Below are 9,672 nucleotides of genomic sequence, written 5' to 3' on the forward strand. Positions count from 1 at the left end.
TCTCCTAGTCCTAATAGGACTAGGGGAGGGGGGGAGGCGCGCAGCCCACCTTGGGCTGCCCCTTTCTCCTTTCCACTAAAGCCCACTAAGGCCCATATGGTTCCCGGGGGGTTCCGGTAACCTCCCCGTACTCCGGTAAAATCCCGATTTCACCCGGAACACTTCCGATGTCCAAATATAGGCTTCCAATATATCAATCTTTACGTCTCGACCATTTCGAGACTCCTCGTCATGTCCGTGATCACATCTGGGACTCCAAACAACCTTCGGTACATCAAAATGCATAAACTCATAATATAACTGTCGTCGTAACCTTAAGCGTGCGGACCCTACGGGTTCAAGAACAATGTAGACATGACCGAGACACGTCTCCGGTCAATAACCAATAGCGGGACCTGGATGCCCATATTGTCTCCTACATATTTTATGAAGATCTTTATCGGTCAGACCGCATAACAACATACGTTGTTCCCTTTGTCATCGGTATGTTACTTGCCCGAGATTCGATCGTTGGTATTCCAATACCTAGTTCAATCTCGTTACCGGCAAGTCTCTTTACTCGTTCCGTAATACATCATCTCGCAACTAACATATTAGTTGTAATGCTTGCAAGGCTTATGTGATGTGCATTACCAAGAGGGCCCAGAGATACCTCTCCGACAATCGGAGTGACAAATCCTAATCTCGAAATACGCCAACCCAACATGTACCTTTGGAGACACCTGTATTGCTCCTTTATAATCACCCAGTTACATTGTGACGTTTGGTAGCACCCAAAGTGTTCCTCCGGTAAACGGGAGTTGCATAATCTCATAGTCATAGGAACATGTATAAGTCATGAAGAAAGCAATAGCAACATACTAAACGATCGGGTGCTAAGCTAATGGAATGGGTCATGTCAATTAGATCATTCAACTAATGATGTGACCTCGTTAATCAAATAACAACACTTTGTTTATGGTTAGGAAACATAACCATCTTTGATTAACGAGCTAGTCAAGTAGAGGCATACTAGTGACACTAAGTTTGTCTATGTATTCACACATGTATTATGTTTCCGGTTAATAAAATTCTAGCATGAATAATAAACATTTATCATGATATAAGGAAATAAATAATAACTTTATTATTGCCTCTAGGGCATATTTCCTTCAGTCTCCCACTTGCACTAGAGTCAATAATCTAGGTTACACTGTAATGATTCTAACACCCATGGAGCCTTGGTGCTGATCATGTTTTGCTCGTGGAAGAGGCTTAGTCAACGGGTCTGCAATATTCAGATCCGTATGTATCTTGCAAATCTCTATGTCTCCCACCTGGACTAGATCCCGGATGATATTGAAGCGTCTCTTGATGTGCTTGGTCCTCTTGTGAAATCTGGATTCCTTTGCCAAGGCAATTGCACCAGTACTGTCACAAAAAAAAATTCATTGGACCCGATGCACTAGGTATTACACCTAGATCGGATATGAACTCCTTCATCCAGACTCCTTCTTTCGCTGCTTCTGAAGCAGCTATGTACTCCGCTTCACATGTAGATCCCGCTACGATGCTTTGTTTAGAACCGCACCAACTGATAGCTCCACCGTTTAATGTAAACACGTATCCGGTTTGCGATTTAGAATCGTCCGGATCAGTGTCAAAGCTTGCATCAATGTAACCTCTTACGGTGAGCTCTTTGTCACCTCCATATACGAGAAACATATCCTTAGTCCTCTTTAGGTATTTCAGAATGTTCTTGACCGTTGTCCAGTGATCCACTCCTGGATTACTTTGGTACCTCCCTGCTAAACTTATAGCAAGGCACACATTAGGTCTGGTACACAGCATTGCATACATGATAGAGCCTATTGCTGAAGCATAGGGAACATCTTTCATTTTCTCTCTATCTTCTGCAGTGGTCGGGCTTTGAGTCTTACTCAATCTCACACCTTGTAACACAGGCAAGAACCCTTTCTTTGCTTGATCCATTTTGAACTTCTTCAAAATCTTGTCAAGGTATGTACTTTGTGAAAGTCCAATTAAGCGTCTTGATCTATCTCTATAGATCTTTATGCCTAATATGTAAGCAGCTTCACCGAGGTCTTTCATTGAAAAACTCTTATTCAAGTAACCCTTTTTGCTATCCAGAAATTCTATATCATTTCCAATCAATAATATGTCATCCACATATAATATCAAAAATGCTACAGAGCTCCCACTCACTTTCTTGTAAATACAGGCTTCTCCGAAAGTCTGTATGAACCCAAATGCTTTGATCACACTATCAAAGCGTTTATTCCAACTCCGAGAGGCTCGCACCAGTCCATAAATGGATCGCTGGAGCTTGCACACTTTGTTAGCTCCCTTTGGATCGACAAAACCTTCCGGTTGCATCATATACAACTCTTCTTCCAGAAATCCATTTAGGAATGCAGTTTTGACATCCATCTGCCAAATTTCATAATCATAAAATGCGGCAATCGCTAACATGATTCGGACAGACTTAAGCATCGCTACAGGTGAGAAGGTCTCATCGTAGTCAACCCCTTGAACTTGTCGAAAACCTTTTGCGACAAGTCGAGCTTTGTAGACAGTAACATTACCATCAGCGTCAGTCTTCTTCTTGAAGATCCATTTATTCTCAATTGCTTGCCGATCATCGGGCAAGTCAACCAAAGTCCATACTTTGTTCTCATACATGGATCCCATCTCAGATTTCATGGCTTCAAGCCACTTTGCGGCATCTGGGCTCACCATCGCTTCTTCATAGTTCGTAGGTTCATCATGATCTAGTAGCATGACTTCCAGAACAGGATTTCCGTACCACTCTGGTGCGGATCTTACTCTGGTCAATCTACGAGGCTCAGTAGTATCTTGTTCTGAAGTTTCATGATCATCATCATTAGCTTCCTCACTAACTGGTGCAGGTGTCACAGAAACAGTTTTCTGTGATGTACTACTTTCCAATAAGGGAGCAGGTACAGTTACCTCGTCAAGTTCTACTTTCCTCCCACTCACTTCTTTTGAGAGAAACTCCTTCTCTAGAAAGTTTCCGAATTTAGCAACAAAAGTCTTGCCTTCGGATCTGTGATAGAAGGTGTATCCAATAATTTCCTTTGGATATCCTATGAAGACACATTTCTTCGATTTGGGTTTGAGCTTATCAGGTTGAAGCTTTTTCACATAAGCATCGCAGCCCCAAACTTTCAGAAATGACAACTTTGGTTTCTTGCCAAACCACAGTTCATAAGGCGTCGTCTCAACGGATTTTGATGGTGCCCTATTTAACGTGAATGCGGCCGTCTCTAGAGCGTATCCCCAAAACGATAGCGGTAAATCAGTAAGAGACATCATAGATCACACCATATCCAATAAAGTACGATTACGACATTCGGACACACCATTACGCTGAGGTGTTCCGGGTGGCGTGAGTTGCGAAACTATTCCACAATTTTTCAAATGTACACCAAACTCGTAACTCAAATATTCTCCTCCACGATCAGATCGTAGAAACTTTATTTTCTTGTTACGATGATTTTCAACTTCACTCTGAAATTCCTTGAACTTTTCAAATGTTTCAGACTTATGTTTCATTAAGTAGATATACCCATATCTGCTTAAATCATCTGTGAAGGTGAGAAAATAACGATATCCGCCACGAGCCTCAATATTCATCGGACCACATACATATGTATGTATGATTTCCAACAAATCTGTTGCTCTCTCCATAGTACCGGAGAACGGTGTTTTGGTCATCTTGCCCATGAGGCACGGTTCGCAAGTACCAAGTGATTCATAATCAAGTGGTTCCAAAAGTCCATCAGTATGGAGTTTCTTCATGTGTTTTACACCGATATGACCTAAACGGCAGTGCCACAAATAAGTTGCACTTTCATTATCAACTTTGCATCTTTTGGCTTCAACATTATGAATATGTGTGTTACTACTATCGAGATTCAACAAGAATAGACCACTCTCCAAGGGTGCATGACCATAAAAGATATTACTCATATAAATAGAACAACCATTATTCTCTGATTTAAATGAATAACTGTCTCGCATCAAACAAGATCCAGATATAATGTTCATGCTTAACGCTGGCACCAAATAACAATTATTTAGGTCTAATACTAATCCTGAAGGTAGATGTAGAGGTAGCGTGCCGACTGCGATCACATCGACTTTGGAACCGTTTCCCACGCGCATCGTCACCTCGTCCTTAACCAATCTTCGCTTGATCCGTAGTCCATGTTTCGAGTTGCAAATATTAGCAACAGAACCAGTATCAAATACCCAGGTGCTACTGCGAGCATTAGTAAGGTACACATCAATAACATGTATATCACATATACCTTTGTTCACCTTGCCATCCTTCTTATCCGCCAAATACTTGGGGAAGTTCCGCTTCCAGTGACCAGTCTGCTTGCAATAGAAGCACTCAGTTTCAGGCTTAGGTCCAGGTTTCGGTTTCTTCTCTTGAGCAGCAACTTGCTTGCCGTTCTTTTTGAAGTTCCCCTTCTTCTTCCCTTTGCCCTTTTTCTTGAAACTAGTGGTCTTGTTGACCATCAACACTTGATGCTCCTTCTTGATTTCTACATTCGCAGCTTTCAGCATTGCGAAGAGCTCGGGAATGGTCTTGTTCATCCCTTGCATATTATAGTTCATCACGAAGCTCTTGTAGCTTGGTGGCAGTGATTGAAGAATTCTGTCAATGACGCAATCATCCAGAAGATTAACTCCCAATTGAATCAAGTGATTATTATACCCAGACATTTTGAGTATATGCTCACTGACAAAACTGTTCTCCTCCATCTTGCAGCTATAGAACTTATTGGAGACTTCATATCTCTCAATTCAGGCATTTGCTTGAAATATTAACTTCAACTCTTGGAACATCTCATATGCTCCATGATGTTCAAAACATCGTTGAAGTCCCGATTCTAAGTCGTAAAGCATGGCACACTGAACTATCGAGTAGTCATCAGCTTTGCTCTGCCAGGCGTTCATAACATCCGGCGTTGCTCCTGCAGCAGGCCTGGCACCCAGCGGTGCTTCCAGGACGTAATTCTTCTGTGCAGCAATGAGGATAATCCTCAAGTTACGGACCCAGTCCGTGTAATTGCTACCATCATCTTTCAACTTTGCTTTCTCAAGGAACGCATTAAAATTCAACGGAACAACAGCATGAGCCATCTATCTACAATCAACATAAACAAGCAAGATACTATCAGGTACTATGTTCATGATAAGTTTAAGTTCAGTTAATCAAATTAATTAAAGAACTCCCACTTAGATAGACATCCCTCTAATCCTCTAAGTGATTACATGATCCAAATCAACTAAACCATAACCGATCATCACGTGAGATGGAGTAGTTTTCAATGGTGAACATCGTTATGTTGATCATATCTACTATATCATTCACGCTCGACCTTTCGGTCTCCGTGTTCCGAGGCCATATCTGTATATGCTTGGCTCGTCAAGTATAACCTGAGTATTCCGTGTGTGCAACTGTTTTGCACCCGTTGTATTTGAACGTAGAGCCTATCACAACCGATCATCTCGTGGTGTCTCAGCACGAAGAACTTTCGCAACGGTGCATACTCAGGGAGAACACTTCTTGATAATTTAATGAGAGATCATCTTATAATGCTATCGTCAATCAAAGCAAGATAAGATGCATAAAAAGATAAACATCACATGCAATCAATATAAGTGATATGATATGGCCATCATCATCTTGTGCTTGTGATCTCCATCTCCGAAGCACCGTCGTGATCACCATCGTCACCGGTGCGACACCTTGATCTTCATCGTGGCATCGTTGTCGTCTCGCCAATCTTATGCTTCCATGACTATGACTACCGCTTAGTAATAAAGTAAAGCATTACATTGCGATTGCATTGCATACAATAAAGCGACAACCATATGGCTCCTGCCAGTTGCCGATAACTCGGTTACAAAACATGATCATCTCATACAATAAAATTTAGCATCATGCCTTGACCATATCACATCACAACATGCCCTGCAAAAACAAGTTAGACGTCTTCTACTTTGTTGTTGCAAGTTTTACGTGGCTGCTACGGGCTTAAGCAAGAACCAATCTCACCTACGCATCAAAACCACAATGATAGTTTGTCAAATAGACTCCGTTTTAACCTTCGCAAGGACCGGGCGTAGCCACACTTGGTTCAACTAAAGTTGGAGAGACAGTCGCCCGCAAGCCACCTGTGTGCAAAGCACGTCGAGGGAACCGGTCTCGCGTAAGCGTACGCGTAATGTTGGTCCGGGTCATCTCGTCCAACAATACCGCCGAACCAAAGTATGACATGCTGGTAGGCAGTATGACTTATATCGCCCACAACTCACTTGTGTTCTACTCGTGCATATAACATCAACATAAATAACCTAGGCTCGGATGCCACTGTTGGGTTTCGTAGTAATTTCAAAAAAACTCCTACGCACACGCAAGATCATGTGATGCATAGCAACGAGAGGGGAGAGTGTTGTCTACGTACCCACGCAGACCGACTGCGGAAGCATTGACGCAACGTAGATGAAGTAGTCGTACGTCTTCCCGATCCGACCGATCAAGCACCGAAACTACGACACCTCCGAGTTCGAGCACACGTTCAACTCGATGACGATCCCCGGACTTCGATCCAGCAAAGTGTCGGGGAAGAGTTCCGTCAGCACGACGGCGTGGTGACGATCTTGATGTACTACAGCAGCAGGGCTTCGCCTAAACTCTGCTACAGTATTATCGAGGAATATGGTGGCTGGGGGCACCGCACACGGCTAAGGAATAGATCACGTGGATCAACTTGTGTGTTCTAGGGTGCCTCTACCTCAGTATATAAAGGACCAAAGGGGGGAGGCTGGCCGGCCACAAGGGGGGCGCCAGGAGAGTCCTACTCCCTCCGGGAGTAGGATCCCCCCCCCCCAATCTTAGTTGGAATAGGATTCCTCGAGGGGGGGGGAAGAGAGAGAGGGGGCCGGCCACCTCTCCTAGTCATAATAGGACTAGGGGAGGGGGGAGGAGCGCAGCCCACCTTGGGCTGCCCCTTTCTCCTTTCCACTAAAGCCCACTAAGGCCCATATGGTTCCCGGGGGGTTCCGGTAACCTCCCGGTACTCCGGTAAAATCCCGATTTCACCCGGAACACTTCCGATGTCCAAATATAGGCTTCCAATATATCAATCTTTACGTCTCGACCATTTCGAGACTCCTCGTCATGTCCGTGATCACATACGGGACTCCGAACAACCTTCGGTATATCAAAATGCATAAACTCATAATATAACTGTCATCGTAACCTTAAGCGTGCGGACCCTACGGGTTCGAGAACAATGTAGACATGACCGAGACACGTCTCCGGTCAATAACCAATAGCAGGACCTGGATGCCCATATTGGCTCCTACATATTCTACGAAGATCTTTATCGGTCAGACCACATAACAACATACGTTGTTCCCTTTGTCATCGGTATGTTACTTGCCCGAGATTCGATCGTCGGTATTCCCAATACCTAGTTCAATCTCGTTACCGGCAAGTCTCTTTACTCGTTCCGTAATACATCATCTTGCAACTAACATATTAGTTGTAATGCTTGCAAGGCTTATGTGATGTGCATTACCAAGAGGGCCCAGAGATACCTCTCCGACAATCGGAGTGACAAATCCTAATCTCGAAATACGCCAACCCAACATGTACCTTTGGAGACACCTGTAATGCTCCTTTATAATCACCCAGTTACGTTGTGACGTTTGGTAGCACCCAAAGTGTTCCTCCGATAAACGGGAGTTGCATAATCTCATAGTCATAGGAACATGTATAAGTCATGAAGAAAGCAATAGCAACATACTAAACGATCGGGTGCTAAGCTAATGGAATGGGTCATGTCAATCAGATCATTCAACTAATGATGTGACCTCGTTAATCAAATAACAACACTTTGTTTATGGTTAGGAAACATAACCATCTTTGATTAACGAGCTAGTCAAGTAGAGGCATACTAGTGACACTAAGTTTGTCTATGTATTCACACATGTATTATGTTTCCGGTTAATACAATTCTAGCATGAATAATAAACATTTATCATGATATAAGGAAATAAATAATAACTTTATTATTGCCTCTAGGGCATATTTTCTTCAGTAATCACTTAGATGACTAGAGGGATGTCTATTTGAGTGGGAGTTCATAAGATGAACTTAATTATCCTGAACATATTCAAAAGGTCTTCGCAAATTATGTCGTGGCTCGTGCTTAGTTCTACTGTTTAGATATGTTCCTAGAGAAAATTTAGTTGAAAGTTGATAGTAGCAATTATGCGGACTAGGTCCGTAAACTGAGGATTGTCCTCATTGCTTCATAGAAGGCTTATGTCCTTAATGCACCACTCAGTGTGCTGAACCTCGAACGTCGTCTGTGGATGTTGCGAACATCTGACATACACATTTTGATAACTACGTGATAGTTCAGTTAAACGGTTTAGAGTTGAGGCACCGAAGACGTTTTTGAAACGTCGCGAAACATATGAGATGTTTCGAGGGTTGAAATTGGGATTTCAGGCTCGTGCCCATGTCAAGAGGTATATGACCTCCGACAATTTTTCTTAGCCTGCAAACTAAGGGAGAAAAGCTCAATTGTTGAGCTTGTGCTCAGATTGTCTGAGTACAACAATCATTTGAATCAAGTGGGAGTTGATCTTCCAGATGAGATAGTGATGTTTCTCCGAAGTCATTACCACCAAGCTGCTAGAGCTTCGTGATGAACTATAATATATCAGGGACATATATGATGATCCTTGAGATATTCGCGATGTTTGACACCACAAAAGTAGAAATCAAGAAGGAGCATCAATTGTTGATGGTTGGTGAAACCACTAGTTTCAAGAAGGGCAAGGGCAAGAAGGGATACTTCATGAAACGGCAAATCAGCTGCTGTTCTAGTGAAGAAACTGTAAGTGCATCTAGTGCCACCCCTAGTTGGTTTTGGAGTATTGACGACAAACCTAGTTGAGGGACTAATGTGTTTGTGAGAATTGCAGGATAACACAGGTAGAAGTCCCTCATGATTCAGTTTTACTACCAGAGATGACCCCTAAAAATGTATGAAGACATTAAAGTCAAAGGTGGTATATGAAGATATTCACATTGAAGACTATGACAAGAGAAGACACGATATGAAGCCTATGGAGCTCGAAGACTTAGATCTTTCGTAGTTCTTTTTCTTTTGTGTTGAGTCATATGAACCACTGTACACTACAGGAATCAGCTACTTTGCCGTCCGCCACGGCGGACGGCAAAGGCATGAACGGCGGACGGCAAAGGCCTTTGCCGTCAGCCACGGACGGCAAAAGGCTCCGGCAAAGTAGGCTACGGTAAACAGCTACTTTGCTGTCTGCTTCCTGGCGGCTGACGGCAAAGGCCCTTTGCCGTCTGCGGCGGACGGCAAAGAGAGCGGACGGCAATAATTGCGCTGTCAGTCCGTTAAGTGGCTAACGGCAGGCCTTTGCCGTCCGCCGCTGACGGCAAAATTTCTAGTGTCTTTGTCGTCCGCCGTATGATGTCATCTACACGTCACTACATGGCAGGTTCTTTGCCGTCAGCCACTGATGGCAAAGTCTTTGCCGTCTACCACTGTAGGCAAACTAACCAAATGGGTCAGCTCCCAGGAAGCA

Source organism: Triticum dicoccoides, chromosome 5A, assembly GCF_002162155.2.
Source record: "Triticum dicoccoides isolate Atlit2015 ecotype Zavitan chromosome 5A, WEW_v2.0, whole genome shotgun sequence".
Taxonomy (NCBI): Eukaryota; Viridiplantae; Streptophyta; class Magnoliopsida; order Poales; family Poaceae; genus Triticum; species Triticum dicoccoides.